At 36.6% G+C, this 18,303-nt stretch overlaps 1 protein-coding gene across 10 annotated transcripts in view; it reads left to right on the forward strand.

The window, feature by feature from the left end:
• LOC122407486 (estradiol 17-beta-dehydrogenase 11-like) overlaps positions 1 to 18,303 on the forward strand; it is a 574,026-nt gene that overhangs the window by 92,115 nt on the left and 463,608 nt on the right. The window lies entirely within an intron of this gene.

Here is an 18,303-nt window from a genome sequence, read left to right on the forward strand (position 1 = left end):
ACTTTAAGCTAATTAAGAAGTTCTCTGTCGAACGAGCCCAAAATCAGCATTCTCGGTGGCGTATTTGCTGAGAAAAAACTTTGCACGGGCTCAAGATTATGCAAAAAGTACCAACACATTTACGCAGCTGATGTATCCGTATATGGGTTCAGACCGATACATACAAGGGCTTCTTGATGCCCATCATAACCAATCACCGGTGAGAATCTATCCGTCTCGACCAATCGCCGATGAGAAAGTTTCTGATAGTCCTCAATGTTTTCTTGTATACCGTCTGTTATCGTCTGTTATGTTATTATAAAGTGATTACGATCGTAGCCCCGTGGATCAACGGTACAAGATTTGCAAATTTCGTTTAAATAAATAAAACATTATTGGAAATAGCAGTGGATATAATCAATTTTATTTTTTTCATAAAAGAAGTTTCAATAAGTTTCGAGCCCAATTCACGACAATAATATCTATAATAAATAAAACCTCAAAAGTGGATTAATTGATCTCATACAGTGTACTGAGAGTGAGTAAAATATTGAGAAGTGAAAACGTGAATAATGTGTGTCGTGAAAATTAAGAATTATCTGTTCTACTTCGATATCGTAATATATACATAGATAGCAAATTTGCGAGATTTCGCGTCATGTTGACGTTTGAGGTTATGACCGCCGGAGTGCTGTAGCGTGCAGAGTGTAGAAAAATAAAAGTGTTTATTGAAAAGTGGAAGGAATCGATATTATTAATGACGTGACTAATTAGTGTTGAATAATAATAATAATAACAATGAGAAAAAAAACGTTCGTTCATTATAACCTCTAAAGCGTTCTTTCCAAACAGAAATTCTATGTTGTGTAATTACATTAAAGAAAGAGGTGGATGGTTGTGTGTAAACGAATTCAAATAAATTTTAAAAAACTTTGGTCAAGTAATTCAATGTATTGTTGTCATAATTTCTTTCATTTAGTTTGGCTGTGTTCACCGGTCCCTTTTTTCCACCTCCTTAGCTTACAGTGTATTGTCATACCAATTTCTATTTGTTCTCCAGACAATACGAGAGATATTCGTATTTCTATTTTTTTATATTAATTTCAACAAGATAATTTGAAATATTTATAACAAAAAGCCTTCATAATTGCTTGTTCATACACCCAAGTTTTGAAAAATCTTTGAGCCATGTAATAATGTATAGATATATTCACTTGAGTTGTTACATGATAAATTTGGAAATTTATTTCAATAAGTCATTGGGTGCTTAATTTTCATGTTATCAAAATTTGTATCTTCGAAATGCAATGAACACCTCTAAAGTTCGACAAAGTGATGAAGCGACATGTATATTGAATATTTCCAGACCATGTTTGCGATTGGCATTGTGGGTTGAAAAATTCATGTCTGTAAGTCTACACCTGATCATTTTTGGATGTGATCAAATATTTTGTCTGCGGATAACCATGGAGACATACAAAATTACAGCATTTTGCTTGCTTCAACATGCATCGTATCTGTCACTTTTTTTTTGAATGTGTCATAATAAGTTTCAAAAATGTGGTTCATGTAATTTTGAAGTGTTTTTCCCTATAGCACCAAAGTCTGTATAACTGGTACGTAGCAAGTACCTATGAACTTTGATATTTCTGTGAAATAGCAGGTATGCCAATCTTTTAGCTTTTTGGTTCCGACTGGAATATATTAACGAAGATATTCATTACTAAAGTCTTCACCTACTTATTTGTGAATAGATCTGAAATTACTGTCTTCAGAAACTAATGCACAGATACATGAAACAATTTTGATTTCTGTTCTCTTTCAATTGCGCTGTCTTTTTTCTTTTTAACTATGGCTCTGCTCTTTCCGATCCTTGTTTTGACTCCATCGGTTTGCAGCGGATCGATGCATATTATTAATTGGTTGCCTAATATGTGTCCTATGATTTTCTACTATTTCTTCATGCTGATTGTGGTAACGTGATTCAAAAGGTTTCCAATTATGATCATCAATCGCACATTATGTACAACAGATTCTCAAAACAGTTTCTGGTCTTGATATAAGTGTAGTTATTCTTTTTCCACCTGGTCTGTCGAGTAATAAATTTTGAAACTTGTTCCAAAAAGTCTTGGGATGCTTTTTTTGCTGATAATATGAAAATTTGAATCGTCGGAATGCGGTAGGCAAACACAAATATTGACAACAATACTTATGAAATGACGTGTATGTTGAGTATTCCTATTCTGCAAACTGCAAATGTGGAATATTGGTGAAAACATTCATTACGATAAGTGTACAGTTGCTCAGTTTTCGATGCGACTAAGTATAATACCTGCCAACATCATGGAAACCTACAGAATTTCTGAATGTTATGTGCGCTATGTGATTTTAATGTAAAATCATGACTTCTAACAACTTTCCACTCTAATACTATAGATTTGGATCATTGAAATACAGCAAAAATCTGCAAACTATAAAATTTATATACTGTGCCATTCATTTTATTTTTTGACTCCCACCGTAACATAAATATGAAGTGAAAAATTCATTACAAAAGTCTTCAGTTGCTCATTTATGGATGGATTTGAAACTGCTGTCTTCCAAACTCATTGCGCAGATACATTGAATTGCAGCCGATACCTGCGAATTTGGAAATTTCTGTGGATAAGTATATGTGCTAAGTATCACCCCCTATCTTTGATTATGGTAATATGTAATGGAACTTTGTTCAGCAAGTTTTAAAGTGTTTCCTTTCAAATAGTGTTGAAGTTTGTATTACTGCAGTATGGAGCGAATACCTTCAAACTTTGATATTTTTGTGTCGCAGCATGTGTGCCAATCATTTAAATTTTTTACTCCAACCGTAACATGTAATTTCAAAAATTCATCACAAAAGTTTTCAGCTTTACTAATTATCTTAATTTTCCTTTTTCTAAATTCTATGCTAAATTTCTGAATTTCCTAATTTATTTCTAAATTATCCTGAAATGAAATTGTTTTCCTCCACAAGCAATGCAGGTACCTTAAACGTCTTTGAATTCCGTTGCTCTGTTGAATCAAGTACGCTCAGTTTTTTTTACTTCTTTGAATTCTGACATAATAAATGTTTCCAGGTGCCTTTTTTCTGCAACTATCAAACTGTAGATAATTGGATCTCCGCGACCACTTGCAAACTTTGGAAATATATTTCATCGGGGGCATGTTTTGGATGACACGAAAATGTCTAGATTCAGAATGCCAAAACGACATTTAAAAATGGCCAATTCTGTTGTATTCGTTGTGTCTTGAATTTGATCTATCTTTTCTCTTTTCCTTTCTTTTCACTAACGTTATAAGCCGGAAATCATATCTCAGCCCGTAACACGCATTGCTACATGCTCTTGAGTTTCTAATGGACAAAACATATTAGAAGACGAGGAGAAAAATCACCAAAGTCCAAGAACAAACCTCTATCGAAATATTTCCAGTTCAAATTTGACGAAATTTAGGTCCTTTTTCGTGGAAACCAACGTTATAAGCCGAAAATCATATCACGACCTACAACCTGCTTTTCACCGTACTCTTTGGTTCCTAATTGACAAAACATATTAGAGTACAAGGAAATAAATCGCCAAAGTCCAAGGAGAGACCTGTGACGAAATATTTTCAGTTCAATTTTTACGAAAAATAGGTCTTTTTTCGTGGAAACCTACGCTATAAGCCGAAAATCATATCCCGGCCTCCAACCCGCTTGCGGCCGTGCTCTTGGGTTCCTAATTGACAAAACATATTAGAGTACAAGGGAAAAAATCGCCGAAGTCCGAGGACAGACCTGTGACGAAATATGTCCAGTACAATTTTGACGAAAACTAGGTCTTTTTTCGTGAAAACCAACGTTATAAGACGAAAATCATAAATAATTCATAGAAATTTAAACTAATATCCTATAGTCAACTGAACATAAATAAGGAACTTTTGAGAAAACAGACGTGATATCAAACCATAAACTTCCCCTAGGAAAAAAAAGGTTGGGACAAGTACATTGATGGTCCCTCGTTTGTTGATAATTCCATCCATGAAAAAAACTTTAAAACAAAATTTTTATAAAAAATGGGCAAAAAAATTATTTTATAAAAAAAATACAGAACAATTCGAAAAAAATTTCACAAATCTTGAAAAAGCATCATCTTTAAAAAAAACTAAACTTTATCTCTTTTTTAAAGTGTTAAAAGAATCAAATAACAAGTAAAAAATAAAAACCGAAAAATCGCACTTGAAATCATTTTGGAAACCGATGCCTCATTCTTCTTATTTGATTCGAAGGGCTAAATCAACTAAAAAAAATTCCATCTAATTTACGTGCAGCATTAAAATTTATTATATCAATTCGAGGCCAAGTATTTTCTAATAAATTGAAAAAAGTTACCATTTGAGTTACGTGCAGCACTAAAATTTATGATATCAATCGAAGGACAAGTAATTTATGAGTAACTCCAAATTTCAACATCATGGAACTGTTTTAAGAAGCTTTTAAATCCAAAAAAATCACATGCAAGCTAGTCATTTCTTACTCTATGATGGCAGAGACAATCGATTTTTTTCAGACTTTCAGGAGCTACTGATATTATTCACAATATTCGACGTCGATTGGATCGATAGAAATTATGTTTAAATATGAGTTAAAAGTACTTGTCCGGCCCATCACTTTTCATTTAAATCAAATAAAAATCAATCATAAAAAAACGAAACTGTACGGGAGAATCCGGTTAAAAATTTATTGAAATGCGATTTAGGTTAGTTATGCCGAATGAAATTCGTTCGCTGGAAGAAGTGAGAAGTAAACACTGCCGTCATAGCAATACAAACTGGGGAGTTATTTTGGAAGCTTCAACATATTTAATGTGCAAAATGTTTTTTATTTATCGATGCACAATAACATCTTTTGTATATTACAGGACAATTTGTTTCCATTCTTATTAAATTAGTGCAATTAAGAGAAAATTACTTGAAAATAACTCTCTAAATTCCCTCTGCATGAATATTTGTGCTCCAACAGTTCTAAAAAAGCCCTGATTTTTATTTAAATATAATAAGTTTAATGGAAAGTGATGGGCCGGACAAGTACTTTTAACTCATATTTAAACATAATTTCTATCGATCCAATCGACGTCGAATATTGTGAATAATATCAGTAGCTCCTGAAAGTCTGAAAAAAATCGATTGTCTCTGCCATCATAGAGTAAGAAATGACTAGCTTGCATGTGATTTTTTTGGATTTAAAAGCTTCTTAAAACAGTTCCATGATGTTGAAATTTGGAGTTACTCATAAATTACTTGTCCTTCGATTGATATCATAAATTTTAGTGCTGCACGTAACTCAAATGGTAACTTTTTTCAATTTATTAGAAAATACTTGGCCTCGAATTGATATAATAAATTTTAATGCTGCACGTAAATTAGATGGAATTTTTTTTAGTTGATTTAGCCCTTCGAATCAAATAAGAAGAATGAGGCATCGGTTTCCAAAATGATTTCAAGTGCGATTTTTCGGTTTTTATTTTTTACTTGTTATTTGATTCTTTTAACACTTTAAAAAAGAGATAAAGTTTAGTTTTTTTTAAAGATGATGCTTTTTCAACATTTGTGAAATTTTTTTCGAATTGTTCTGTATTTTTTTTATAAAATAATTTTTTTGCCCATTTAAAATTCTTCGGAAACAATTCGTCGAATACAATTCATCGAAAAAACAATTCACCGAATAACAATTCTCCGAAAAGCAATTTTTCGAACAACCATTTATCGAAAACAATTCATCGAACAACGATTTATCGAAAACAATTCATCGAAAAATATTCATCGAATCGCAATTCATCGAAAAATCAATTCTTCGAATGACAGTTTGTCAAAAACTCAGTAGGTTGTGTACCTTCGAATTTTTTTCTGCACTTAGCGCTACCCGGAACTAACGGCGAGAACGTGGCAGATATTTAGTTCCATTTTTTTAATTTTTTAAATTTTTAAAAATTTTTTTTCAATTTTTTATTTTTTTGTTTGTATTTTCATGTTTTTTTTTTATTTTTTCAAATTTTATTGGAATTTTTTATTTTTTTTCTATGAGTAGAAGGAATGTACTGCTGAAAGTAATTATTCGAAAGGTCATGCAGTAAAAAAACGTGAAGCAAAAAAAAAGATTAAAATCTCTTGAAAATAAAGATGGTTTTTTTAGTACTATGATTCCATTTCCATCGCGATTGAATTGTATTTTTTTATTTGTTGTCTACGATTAGAAGGAATGTCCTATTGAAAGTAATTATTCGAAAGGTCATGCAGTAAAAAAACGTAAAGCAAAAAAAATTATTAAAATCTCTTGAAAATAAAGATGGTTTTTTTTAAGTAATATGATTCCATTACTATCGTGATTGAGTTGTATTTTTTTATTTGTTTTCTACGATTAGAAGGAATGTACTGTTGAAATAAGTAATTATTCAAAACGTCATGCAGTAAAAAAACGTAAAGCAAAAAAAAGATTGAAATCTCTTGAAAATAAAGATGGTTTCTTTTAAGTATTATGATTCTATTTCCATCGTCATTGAATCACTTTTGTTTATAATGAAAGGTTGTTTGCGATTGCCTTCAGATACTCCATTTTATCTGCATATATTGAATCGTCGTACTTCGAAACAATATTTCGGATCCTCTCGTTCAAGTCCCGATATTTTTTTGACTTCGGTGGTTGAGGGACGGCGTTTCGAATTTCGGCCAGCACAAGCTCGTTCTTCGATTGTTCGATCTTTAAACTCCTTATCAAATTCCACAAGGTCGGATTTTTTTGTCGAACGATTTCATTAAAGGCACGATGCCATCTTTCGACATTATTATTAGTACGAGGCAGGTCAGATTGGCATGGATCATACTGGTTCCAGAGTTTAATGGGGAATTGTCCCTCTTTTCGATTTCGCTTCCGATCATATCGGGCGATGAATTCTGTTTCAAAGGAAAAGAGAAAGTCTTCGATGTTTGTATCCTCTGTAGCAAAAACTTCTTCGGTGATACGCTCAAAGGTGCCTTCTACGTCGTCAGGTTTTCGATACGCAAGGGTTCCCAGAAGTTTCACTTTTTGAGAAAATTCTACTTTAGTGTCGTACTCAGTTTTCAAGTGATAAGCAACAACCTTGCGATACAGCGCCTGATTAAAATGAAAATTGCAGAAACGAATCCGGGTGTTTTCAAATATAGTCGAAATAGCTTTTACAGCTGCTTGCTCTAGATCGAGCATCACGGTATCTGGTTTTAAATCTGGATTGACCTCTTTCAATTTCGAAAATAATTCTTCATAAACAGCTGAGCTTTTCCCAGGTAGTAAAGCGAAAGCAAGCGGCAGGACTTTTGTGTTCACAATAGCGTGAATGGAATAGAGCTGAGAAAAAATTGAAGTGCAAGCACCAATGATTCCATCGACCAGCCAATGCTTAGCTTCAGCCAATAATTTGAGATTTTCGACGGTTCCAAAAATAAGAATTCGATCATCTACGGGACCCTTGTCATAAATTAAAAAATTATGATTCTTTTCTGTTACACGGAATTCAGCTGGCAGTTCAATTTCTTTCAAGGTTAGAGGATGAGGTACATTTTCCTCTGCTGTGTTTCTCACATTACGGATGGTCCTTTTCATTGAAGTAGTCGATGGTAAGTGAGCAGCTACGCTATCGTGGATATCTTTGGACGCAGTAGCGATTAGGAGATGAGCACTGTCAGAGGAATTCAGGGCACGGTCTTTTAATTCATTTTTTACTATATTCGCTTGAACTTTTGCAGGATTACCACCGTGATTGTGTTCGGTTTCTTTCAAAATTTCATTATTTCGAAAAATAATAACCCGACCTGTACAACCCTTTTGGTTTTAGCACTAAAAATACATTTCCAGTAGGAATTGCCATTATTTTCATACACCTTATCTTTGTAAAAAAGAAATTCATTTCTCAATAATTGTGGTTTTCCCTTCTCACTGTTTATAAATTCAAGAACCATTATTTCGAAGTGTGTATCGTGAAGATATACAGGGTGTCCCATTTTAATCTTACACCTGACTTTTCTCGGAAAATATTGCTCGGATCAAATATTGTGTGAAACAAAACTTTTAGGGGTTGAAGCGGGACGTTTGATAAAAATTAGTTTGTGGATCCAAAATTCAAAATAGCGGCGTTAGAATGGCCGACATGTTTTTTTCGAATGGAAACATAACTTTTTTTCATCACCAAAAAATTTTTCAGCACAAAACCAACAACTTTTGTTGGAAAAATTTTTTGATTAAGTTGATAATTTTTAAGTGAGAACATCATTTTTAACTATTTTAGAGGTATCCAGGATGCACCGCGAAGAAATCTTTAATGTACCAAGTGCAAGTGGGTTTGCGTGTGTGTCTGCATATGCGTGCATACGTGGAGGTGCATGTGTGTGTGTTTTTTATTTTCATTTTATTTTTCAACTTTTTTTAAAAAGAGGGGCATGCAATGCCTTTATGCCCATAGGTACGAGCTCACAAGGATTAGGTCTCTGCGGTTCGTCACTACCGCAGTATTTTCGGACTCCAAACCCTCCTTGTGAGTGTACTCTGATCCCTCCCTAGAGATGTTTAAAGATCCCTCCATTCATGTTTAAACATGCCTGAACTCTTCTCTCAAAACCATTAACTGTGCGTAGGAGAACATCTCTCGGGATCGCACGGCAGCCAGCTCTTATCCGCTCCTTCATGTTCTCTCGTGTTGTTGGAGCTTGACGGTAGACAGCGTCTTTTAAGTACCCCCACAAAAAGAAATCAGGAGACGTAAGATCTGGTGACCTTGGAGGCCAATTTACAGGACCGTCTCGACCAATCCACCGTTGACCAAATGTTGTATCCAGATGATTTCGAACAACATGAGCACAGTGAGCGGGTGCATCGTCTTGCTGAAACCACATCTGTTGATGTGTTTCCAAATCCAGATCTTCTAGCAAAAGAGGCAGTTCATTTTGTAGAAAATCAAGGTAACGGACAGAGTTCACATTTCCCTCGAAAAAATGGGGACCTATTAATTGCCCGTTCACAATACCACACCATACGTTCAAACTCCATCGATGCTGGTTATCGATCTGTCTGAACCAATGTGGATTCTGATCAGACCAATACCGAAAGTTCCATCGGTTCACTTGACCACGGTTGTTGAAAGTGGATTCATCACTGAACATAACGTATCAAAAAAAGTCCCTGGATCGCTCGATTTGTCTCAACGCCCACCAACAAAACGCCACCCTTCGCAACGGATCTGGATTAGGAGTGTCTTGGTGGAATTGTAGTCGGTACGGGTGAAGTTTCGCACCTCTCAATACACGGTGCACCGTCGATTTGGGAAACCCCAGTCGTTCCGAGATCACTTTGGCACTCAAATGAGGATCAATTGCTATCATGGCTAAAATAACCATGTTTCGGGCTTCATGCAATCCACCAAAATTATTGACGTTTGGGAAATGTCGACGGTAGCGGATCATCCGACCTGCCCTCGCTCGCTGCTCAAGGGTTCGGATTGTCTGCCGTGATGGGTGACGACGATCAGGATATTCACGTCGATACAAATTTTCAGCTCGGAAGTAATTGCCCCGACACCTCCCTAAAATAAGGAGCATATCAACGATTTCGTTGGGACTGAAATCAGCCATTGTTGCTAATTTTCAGAATTCTCCTCTAATTTAAGAACTGTTAAAAATTTCGAGAATCAAGAATTTTTCTCTGATTTCAGAACCTTTACAAATTTTCGATTTCGTCTCTTGCTAATGGCTGCGGAGTCAGAAGATAAACGTTTCAATTAATTTTTCATCCGTGGACGATCACAATGACTTCTGAAATAAAAAATTCTTCTCTGATTTACAACTCAAAAGTAGGCGTAAGTCTCGATTACGTGAACTTATCTTTAAGCGTAAGCCTCGCTTGCGTGTACTTATCTTTAAGCGTAAGCCTCGCGTACGATTAAAGGTAAGTTCACTTTGTAAGAAATTAAAGAAAACATCATTGGTAGTACTGACGTAGTCTGACTTTGCGTAGTTCTCTTACTTTAGAGTTTTAAATCAGAGAAGAATTTTTTATTTTAGAAGTCATTGTGATCGCCCACGGATGAAAAATTGATTGAAACGTTTATCTTCTGACTCCGCAGCCATTAACAAGAGACGAAATCGAAAATTTGTAAATGTTCTCAAATCAGAGAAAAATTCTTGATTCTCGAAATTTTTAAAAGTTCTTAAATTAGAGGAAAATTCTGAAAATTAGCAACAATGGCTGATTTCAGTCCCAATGAAATCGTTGATATGCTCCTTACATGCAAACGCACTTGCACTTGGTACGTTAAAGATCAGTAGTAAGGCTATACCAGTTCTAACCCATGGGGATCTCAGGGGGGAGCGGGGACAGGGGAGCGCGGGGACCGTTGCGGGGCTGCACGGCATGTGGAGGGGAAGGTTCTCGCACAGCGGGGGTGCGGCGGCACTTTGAAGAGACAAAAGATTTTTTTACACCCTCCAATGACTGATTTATGTTTATGGTATATCAGATTGAACGGAATTTTCTTTTTAAAGTGCTCTTGCCGAAGATGATCTTAATTATCGGACTCCGTGACGAAAGATGTTTACATGTCACACTAATGACAAATTTATGTGTCCGGTGTTACGTATTTTGTATTGTGGCGCAAGTTCCGACAAGATTTCTTTTTCAAAATGCCCCTCCCCCAATTTTTGCTTAGAGGAATATATTGTTTTTTTCTGAGAAAAAATGAAAGTTTGCATCAGACTGGAAGTATTTGCTCGCAATGACAGATTTATGTGTCCTGTGTTACATTCCTGAGATGGCGATTTCTTTTTTCAAAATGCCTCTCCCTCGACCAATTTATGTGTCCTGTGTTGCATCTTTGTATGCCTGAGGTGGTACAAGTTTCGACGAGATTTCTTTTTTCAAAAACTAGTTTTAACTCAGAGATTTCAGGGGGAGTGCGTTGCGGGGGCTGTGTGAAGGTCCTCAGGGTAGTGAGGAAGTGGAGGGGGGATGCAGTGGTCCTGCTTGCGGCATTGCATAGACAAAAGTATATTCGAGGAAAAAAGAATCCGCTGATGCCCAATAACAGATTTATGTTTCCTGCATAGAAAAGTCAGTTGAGACGAAAAGTGTTCTCAGTTATTGGTATCCGTGACGAAGGAGATCCCTAATGCGAGATTTATGTGTCCTGTGCTACATTCCTGAGAAGGCAATGAGATTTCTTTGGGAAATGCGCCTGCCTTCCCACCCATTTTTAGCTTGAAAGTTGTCAAGAAGAATGTTTTCCGAGAAAAAAAAATTTTCACATTGGACTAGAAATCTTTACAGAGATGCACAATGACAGATTTATGTGTTCGCTGTTGCACATTTTTTAACCTGCAGAGGCATTTCTCAAAAAGTGTAAGAAGGGATTTTTTGAAGTCAACCGCACTTCCTCCACTTTCTCGATTAGATCTTGGGAATCACATTCGAGTTTCCAGAAAAGCCAAGATTTTTCCTCCCTCCTACTCATCCCCACCTCAGAACCGAAAAAACGCGTATATAAAATGAAACAATTTTGAGGAAGGTCCAGACTCTGTTGAGACGACGTAACAGTTACGAGTCGAATTCCGTTCAGCGCATCATGTCTCTCACCGTCGACATTGCTACCGAGCAATTGCTGCGTATGCAAGCAACTCTCCTGCGGACGTTGGAGCAATTTTTGGTGTGGGAACACCAATGTGATACCCTCATCGAATCGTTGGAGGAGCAAGTTCGATCGAAACGACCACGACTGGGATATCACCACTCGGTCACTTCGCAAATCTTGCGTCTCGAATGTTTGAAGCAGGCAACACGCCAACGCTTCATACATTGGGGCGGAGGATTAAATGATCACGGATTAACATGGCGCGAAATTGACAGCGCATTTGAGAATCGCTTGTCAACTGGCGCTGTGATTAATCGTGATCATATCGACCCACGAAAGTTTCTATTGGATGCGTATGATCTTGTTGAAGAACAAGTGCAGGCTCATATTCGTAAACACAATAGCATCAAAGTGAACACTTCGTTTAACGGAGAGTTTACCGTGGGTGATAAGCGGGCGAATAAAAGTGTCAACACGGCAAATGTTGAACTTTTCACAACATCGGACCTGAGTGAGTGGTATCAGAAGCGAGTCGTGGAGACGACTCTAAAATCGCTCGAGGAGTTCCAAGAGAGTGACAGCGGCTGGACCTTGACATCCATAACCAATCTAACAGTGAACATCAACAAGTATAATGCCTTACGTGCAGGATGTCACGTTTCATTGGTAAAATGGATACAGTTGAAAAGAGCGGTGGTGAATGTAAAATCGACGGATAATGCGTGTTTTGGATGGGCAATGACTGCTGCTCTTCATCCGGTAGACCGATACAGCGATCGCACATCTTCTTACCCGCATTATTCGACGATATTCGACTTCCGAGGCATCAACTTCCCTATGACGTTGGACCAGATTGGGAGATTTGAAAAGATGAATAATCTCTCAATTAACGTCTATAGCGAGAACAAGGAAGTCATTTTACCAGTCCGCGTGAGCAAGGAGAAAAAAGAGCGCCACATCAACTTGCTGTACATTGAAGACGTGTCGGGATGTGGAATTGGACACTTTGCGTGGATCAAGAATTTATCCCGACTAGTCAACTCTCAACTTAATACTGATGGGCACAAGAAATATATCTGTGATCGGTAAGTAAATTAATATACAACTGTAAAAAATTTCATTCGTTGCGATAATGATGAAACGTTTTTAAAAATTTGAAATTTATTTTATTGTTACAGATGCCTGCATTACTTTTCAACCATCGAAAAGCTACAGTCTCATGAGGTTGATTGCGGCGTACTCAACGATTGTGCTGTTCGACTACCGGGCGAAAACGATAAATGGCTGGAATTCACGAACGCCAATCGTAAGGAGCGTCTCCCGTTCGTGGTATATGCCGACCTCGAATGTATCCTGGAGAAGACCAACGCTGATGAGAGGGAGAAAAATAAGAGCCAACATCATTGTGTCTTCAGCGTTGGATATTATGTCAAGTGCTCCTACGATGATTCGCTGTCGGGATACCACGAACGAAGAGGTGAGGATTGTGTGGAATGGTTCGTAGAAGAACTTAAGCAATTAGCTTTGCGGGTAGAAAAAATTCTTCTTACGAACGTTCCAATGAAAGAATTGTCTCCGCAAGAGTGGAGGAAATTTCGGGAAGAAAAAGAATGTCATATTTGTGAGAAGCCTTTTGTCGAGGGTGATGAGCGTGTTCGCGATCATTGCCACCTGACAGGGCAATTCAGAGGTCCGGCTCATTCAAATTGTAATTTAAACTATCAGAATTCGTTTTTCATGCCAATAGTTTTCCACAATTTATCCGGTTACGATGCACATTTTATAATTAAAGAAGTAGCAACTGCGTTCGCGGGGAAAATCGATTTGCTCCCAATAACAAAAGAAAAGTACATCTCTTTCTCGAAAACGGTTCAAACATCCAAAGACACGCGGAAAAATATAAAATTACGTTTCATCGACTCTTTCAGATTTCTCAATACAAGTCTCGATAAACTAGCTTCATTTTTAACTGCGGACAAACTCTTAACTTTAAAATCACAATATCAAGATTTAGACCATTTTCATTTATTAACACGAAAAGGTGTCTTTCCATACGAGTACATTGATAGTTTGGAAAAGTTGGATGAAACGGAGCTTCCACCGCGAGAAGCATTTTACAGCTCTTTAACTGATTCAACAGTTTCCGAAAAGGAGTATGCACATGCGAAAAATGTGTGGGAACGATTTTCAACGCGAACGCTCGGTGAATACAGCGATTTATACTTAAAGACTGACGTATTACTTTTAGCCGATATCTTTGAGAATTTCCGCGATACTTGCCTGAAAAGTTACGGTCTTGACCCTGCGTTTTACTATACTCTCCCCGGATATACCTGGGATGCCATGATGAAATATACAAAGGTAAAGTTTGAATTCCTCACTGACATCGACATGGTATTGTTCGTGGAGAGAGGTATTCGAGGTGGTCTTAGTTAATGCTCCAAAAGACATGCTCGTGCCAATAACAAGTACATGAACTCATATGACCCATCTATTCCATCATCATACTTGATGTATTTTGATGTTAACAATTTGTATGGATGGGCAATGAGTCAACCATTGCCTTATGCAGATTTCGAATGGATTGAAGATCTTGCAAACTTCAACGTTGAATCTCTGCCATCAGACTCTGAAATTGGTTATATACTTGAAGTTGATCTGGAATATCCAAAACACTTGCACAATGCACATAGTGATTTGCCATTTTGTCCAACGCATGATAAACCTCCGGGCTCGAAGCAAGAGAAGCTTCTTGCAACGGTGAATGCAAAAAAACGATATGTCATACATTATCGTGCATTGCAGCAGTGTTTAAAACATGGTTTGAAAATCACGAAAATCCACAGAGTCTTGAAGTTTAAGCAATCTTCCTGGCTCAAAACATACATTGATTTGAATACACAATTTCGTACACGTGCGAAAAATGATTTTGAAAAAAATCTATTCAAATTAATGAATAATGCTGTGTTTGGAAAAACCATGGAGGATGTTCGTAGTCACGTCCAAGTTAAACTGTTAACGCAATGGGCAGGTCGATATGGAGCAGAGGCTATGATCGCTAAACCTAACTTTCACAGTCGAAGTATTTTTGCGGAAAATTTAATCGCTGTAGAGTTGCGAAATCTCCAAGTTATGTTTAACAAACCGATATATGTTGGCATGTCTATTTTAGACATTGCAAAAACTTGTTTATATGAATTCCACCACGAGTTCATAATGCCGATGTATCAAAATAAATGTAAAGTCATGTATACGGATACTGATAGTTTAATTTACCATATTGAATGTGAAGATGTGTACGAGGACATGAAATGTAATCTCGACAAATATGACACTAGTGACTATCCCCATGAAAACATCTATGGTATACCGCTAGTCAACAAAAAGGTCCCGGGTCTCATGAAAGATGAAAACAATGGGGCCATAATGACTGAATTCGTTGGACTTAGATCGAAGATGTATGCGACGCGAGTTGAAGGTAAGAACGATGTTAAAAAAGCAAAAGGAGTAAAAAGTAATGTTGTTGCGAGAACCATAAAGTTTGAGGATTACGTGACATGCCTTAATCAGCAGATCGAGATGAAACGTTCTCAATCTTCAATTCGCTCGACATTACACAATGTCTATACCATCACAGAGACAAAAATTGCTCTAAGTCCACACGATGACAAGCGGTATGTCATACCTGGAACGGTAGACACGTTGCCTTGGGGCCATTACAGTATTCCTGAATTTCCAGAAGCTATGGAGTCATAGATCATACGAATGTGTGCTCATGAGTGTTAAAGATTGAGAGAATATATTTGTACATTGAATGCGAAAAATTGTGAGAGTGGGAACTTGTTCTCAACATTTATACATTGTAATAAAAATTCTGTAATGGAGGACTTTTCTCCTCAAAAATTCGTACATTTGGAATATATATATTTTGTAATTGATGTTAAATAAATTTTTTTGTGAAACTGTCATTCTTTTTCCTTCAATCTGCTCTTCGTGCGGAGAACTTGATTGGGTAAGGGTCGTAAAAATAAATCAGACTTTGAATTTTCCATCTTTATCGTTTACAAATCATTTTTATTTATCCAACTATTGTGTGCTTTGTCGAAACCTAGCCACTTTACAAACAACTGACTACCACGTTTCTTTAACACTTTTTCAATGAGATATATGTCGGGATATTTTGCTCGAAGCAGCTCTTGCTCGTAAAAACCACCTGCGATGGGCTCATCTTGATGATCTTTTATATTATATGTAACTGGATTAGTTTTTCTCACTCGATATATTGTGAAAATTTCAGTTGTCCAGTTTGGTGTATAACCTTTTTCGAATACATTCTTAAATTTACTTATGCGCACTTTATCGCCGATTTTTAATTTTGCTTGGTTTCCTACTTCAGATCTATTGTATACATTGTGCAATAATTGCACCGGCACAGAAAAAAAAAAGTGGTCAGTACTTTTGACTAGACCCATATAATTCTATGTATTTTGATGCGCTGAATCAGACTTCGGGGCCAGTTCAGCGCCTACACCCACCAATTTTGAGAAAATTGCGAAAAACTGCTAAAAATCTCAAATAATCGCATTTTCGGGTATTCAAACATCTTTCTTGACCTATAAAATGCATGATTTTCATGTAATTTGATGTGCTGAATCAGAATTCGGGGCCAGTTCAACGCCTACACCCACCAATTTTAGGGAAATTGCGAAAAACTGCTAAAAATCTCAAATAATCGCATTTTTGGGTATTCAAACAACTTTCTTGACCTATATAATGCATGGTTTTCATGTAATTTGATGCGCTGGATCAGAATTCGGGGCCAGTTAAGCGCCTACACCCATTAATTTTGAGTAAATTGCGAAAAACTGCTAAAAATCTCAAATAATCGCATTTTTGCGAATTCAAACATCTTCCTTGGCCTATGTAATGTATGATTTTTATGTAATTTGATGCAGTGAATCTAAATGCAGGGTTATTTTAGCTCGTACAACTTCAAAATGTTGAATAAGTCATAAAATCGCATTTTTGAGTATTAAAAATTTTATTTGACCGTAATCATGCATGATTTTCATGTAATTTGATGTGCTGAGTCAAAATTCGGGGCCAGTTCAACGCCTACACCCACCAATTTTAGGGAAATTGCGAAAAACTGCTAAAAATCTCAAATAATCGCATTTTTGGGTATTCAAACAACTTTCTTGACAGGGAAACGTAGGGACAGGGAACGACACTATGTTCAGAAAGAGTGGCCAACGAGAACGAACTTCGATCCCGGTAGTAAAAACATCATACGGGTACCATTAATTGATCCTCCAAAATATCTGCTGCCACCATTACATATTAAGCTGGGTCTTATGAAGCAGTATGTTAAAGCTCTGAATAAAGATGGCAAATGTTTTCAGTATTTGAGAGAAAAGTTTCCCGCGATAAGTGAAGCTAAATTGAAAGAGGGGATTTTCGATGGTCCTCAAATTCGGAATTTATTTTCAGACGAAAATCTTCTTGATGAAATGAGTGATATTGAAAAAGCTGCTTGGCTAAGTTTTAAAAATGTATCGCAGGCCTTCTTAGGAAATACGAAAAGTGAGAATTACCAGAACTTAGTTGACGAGTTGTTGGGAAGTTATAAAAATTTAGGTTGCTTAATGAATCTTAAACTGCACTTCCTACACTCTCACCTCGACTATTTCCCTCAAAACCTCGGAGATTATAGTGAAGAACAAGGAGAACGATTCCATCAAGATATAAGCGGAATGGAGAGTCGGTATCAGGGGAGGTATGGAACGTCAACATGATGGCAGATTTTTGCTGGACGCTGAAGAGAGATATAAAGAAAGAAAATATGAAGAGAAAGAGAAATCCACTGCACTGAACATTTGAGGAAAAAAGAGTTCGTTACACAAGAAGAACGGTGTGATGTCTAAAAAAAATCTTTTCTCATATTTTCCGCATCACTCTTGCATCTCTTTTAGCATCCACAAAATATGATAAAAATATATACGAATTGAGCACATCAAATTACATAAAAATCATGCATGATTCAAGTCAAAAAAAATTTTGAATACTCAAAAATGCGATTTTTTTACTTACTCAACATTTTGAAGTTGTACGAGCTAAAATAACCCTGCATTCAGATTCACCACATTAAATTACATGAAAATCATACATCATATAGGCCAAGGAAGATGTTTGAATTCGCAAAAATGCGATTATTTGAGATTTTTAGCAGTTTTTCGCAATTTACTCAAAATTAATGGGTGTAGGCGCTTAACTGGCCCCGAATTCTGATCCAGCGCATCAAATTACATGAAAATCATGCATTATATAGGTCAAGAAAGTTGTTTGAATACCCAAAAATGCGATTATTTGAGATTTTTAGCAGTTTTTCGTATTTTCCCTGAAATTGGTGGGTGTAGGCGTTGAACTGGCCCCGAATTCTGATTCAGCACATCAAATTACATGAAAATCATGCATTTTATAGGTCAAGGAAGATGTTTGAATACCCGAAAATGCGATTATTTGAGATTTTTAGCAGTTTTTCGCAATTTTCTCAAAATTGGTGGGTGTAGGCGCTGAACTGGCCCCGAAATCTGATTCAGCGCATCAAAATACATAGAATTATGTGGGTCTAGTCAAAAGTACTGACCACTTTTTTTTTTGT

The sequence above is a fragment of the Venturia canescens genome, chromosome 3, assembly GCF_019457755.1.
Source record: "Venturia canescens isolate UGA chromosome 3, ASM1945775v1, whole genome shotgun sequence".
In the NCBI taxonomy this organism is placed as follows: Eukaryota; Metazoa; Arthropoda; class Insecta; order Hymenoptera; family Ichneumonidae; genus Venturia; species Venturia canescens.